Raw genomic sequence first — 2,923 nt, 5'->3', positions numbered from 1 at the left:
GAACTTGCAAAGAACAGTTTACCTAAACAGGTATTCTAAAGACAACCTTTTGGCACAATCACGTGAATTGATGGCTTTTTGAAGAATAATCGTTGAAATTAAATATTTTGATATGCACAATGCAACTTTTAGTGAATCGTCTACTAGCAAAGAGGCGATGTCNTTTAGTGAATTGTCTACTAGCAAAGAGGCGATGTTAGCAGATGTACACCGGAAGTTACAAGACTAACTGAGAGCAGTTGCTGAAAGGATCAAAGCTCTTAAATTTAAGCCTATGAAACTTAGTGGTGGTCTATATGAGAATATTATACAATTCAAGCAGATAAATTTGCATCTCAGTAAAGATACCAGCAGTGTATGCTAAGGACCCTAATAAATAGCACTTATTCGGGAACCATGGTTACATGATAATAAGATTAACTTAAGAGGCTTTGAACTGTTTTACATATAGTCAGACAAACCAAGGTCTTGTATTTTGGTTAATGATAAAATAAAAGCCAGCTTGTTATTTAATTTGTAAAGCTCAAATCTAACAATTATTATGGTAACACTAAGTGATAGTTAAAATATTATACGAGACAAACCTTTCACATAACCTGGTTAACCTATAGCTTATATTACGGCCGAAACAAAGCACTAAATGGGCTGTAACTGACTTTCATAATTGCATCATTTCGGTATAAAATAAAAACTGTCTTTTGATAGAAAAGAAAGTTATAGGACAGGGCTAGGCGAAATGCTTATCCGTCAAAATTAAGATAGAGTTCTCGTAAATTCTTAAACAAACTATTGAAATCGGGTTTGGAACAATATTAGGAGTCATATAGAGAATCTCAAAGTCAATACTAATCTAACCAATAAAGTCAAAAAAAGAGAGATGGAAAAAATTTCTATGGGAAATCACAAAAACTACGTACAGCTATTAAACTTTATGCTCACTAAGAAATGGATGGAATAAAACCATCGGAGCAACATTATTATTAAACGATACGTTCATTAACATTAATAATAAGACATTGGCTCTGAAATTATCGAGGAAAGTCAAAACCCCAAGTGGCATAAGATGAGCAATTAGTTTTAGAGTTGCTAAATTTTATGCAGTAGGCATATTCCTGGACATTAAAGATACTATTGATAACACACTCTATGATGCTATAAGTTACTCTGCACAAAATTATGGAATATAAGCACTTATTATTAAGTGGATAGAAACCATACTTAAAGAACGTTCAAATTTTAGAATAGCTTAATGTAATAAAGTAATATGAGAATTAAACAAGGAGGGATTGTGTTTTCCTTACTATGGTATCTAGTTTATTAAAGAGTTAAAAAATTATTGTTATACATAAGCCGATGTGGATGATTTAACTATTGATTGGTACCTTAGTCTGTTGGATCGGAACAATACTTATTACAGCCAAGAGAGAACTTAAACGAATTCTTAGAATGATTGCTAAGTTATGAATAGAGTGATAAGAACCATACCAACGATGGCAATGGAGGACTAATTGGACTATAATATTAACACCTAAAGCTCATTACAAAGCTACATATTACTACTTCGCAACTTAGATATGTGGGTTATGGATACTGACACGGTAGAACAAGGTAAAATATTAAAAAAGATATTTTATTTTGTTTCCCTGCATTTGAGGACCAGCTTTGAATTTACCTGATCATTACAGAGTGCTTGCAAAGCCATTTGACTATCACTAAAGATAATTATCTTCCTATTTTTGTATACCAGCAGGTTCTGAGCCCATACCAGTAACGCCATTACGCCATCAAAACAGAGGGTGTGTGCCCAATGATATACTGATATTTATTTGTGGCTTTAGACCCCAAATACCAGCACCTACCTTTCCTTATTTTATGTATCCATCTGTATATATTACAAACCCTCCTTTTTCAGTCAGATGGTTAATATTCCATACTCTACGTGTAGTGATTTCCACTTTGTAGGAAATGTTACAAAATGGAAACACGGTAACTCCATATTTTCCTTGTTGTTCTCTACGCTTTAAGTTTTTTGCCCAGGTTTTAAGTAGTACTCTTAAGAATTTCCCTGTAAGTCATACCACCGGTTTTGGACCAACATAGGTGTTTTCTGCACCTTTCTCCACTAGAAAGGTGTCCTGGTACCTATGATAGTGTAACTTTATTGAACATTGATAGTGATTCTGAAGTTTCTTTATATTCAAAAACTAACCTTAAAGTCACCTGGTTATTACTAAGTGCCTTCAGAGCAGCTTCATTATGACTTAGGAAATTTACGTTCCTTTTCATAAATACTAGCAAGTTCTGGTAGTAAACTAGTATTGATATTACTTTTGCTTGAAACACAGAGAGTGTTGAGCCCATTAACATGCTGATATTTATACAAGGTTAACATCGTAAATCCCAGCACCTACCTATCCTGATTTCTTGCAGCCGTGTGTATAAATTATAAATCCTCCTTTCCTAGTCAATTGGTAATAGTTCCATAGTATTTTCATCATACAACTAAATCATTGCATTAGTTATAGACCTCATTATTCATATTAGATAATTATTGTTTAAAATCTTGAACTTTCTATAAATAATATCGAATGAATTCCCCTCTGTTTAAAAACACAACATTATCAAAGTACTAAAAAACTTTAACATCGTAAATTAACTACTATATCACAGCTGGGATATACATAGAAACAAACATATACTCAGCGTTAGGCGACAAATTTTTATAAAGCATAAAAATGTCAAAGAGCTCCTTCTTCAGAAGTAATAGATTTTAATCAAGCAAGTTTACACGGACGAGTCAATCACTTGTGACATACAGCGATTCCATTTAAATAAGTTCAACTTCAAAAAATACAACCCCCTATTCAAAACTTTGAATCATAATAATAATATGTAATACAGTTTGTTAGAAGACAAAACCTCT

The sequence above is a fragment of the Daktulosphaira vitifoliae genome, unplaced genomic scaffold (assembly GCF_025091365.1).
Source record: "Daktulosphaira vitifoliae isolate Bord-2020 unplaced genomic scaffold, ASM2509136v1 Scaffold_5, whole genome shotgun sequence".
Lineage (NCBI taxonomy): Eukaryota > Metazoa > Arthropoda > Insecta > Hemiptera > Phylloxeridae > Daktulosphaira > Daktulosphaira vitifoliae.
The sequence above is the reverse complement of the archived record's forward strand: the minus strand, read 5'-3'. Positions refer to the sequence as shown.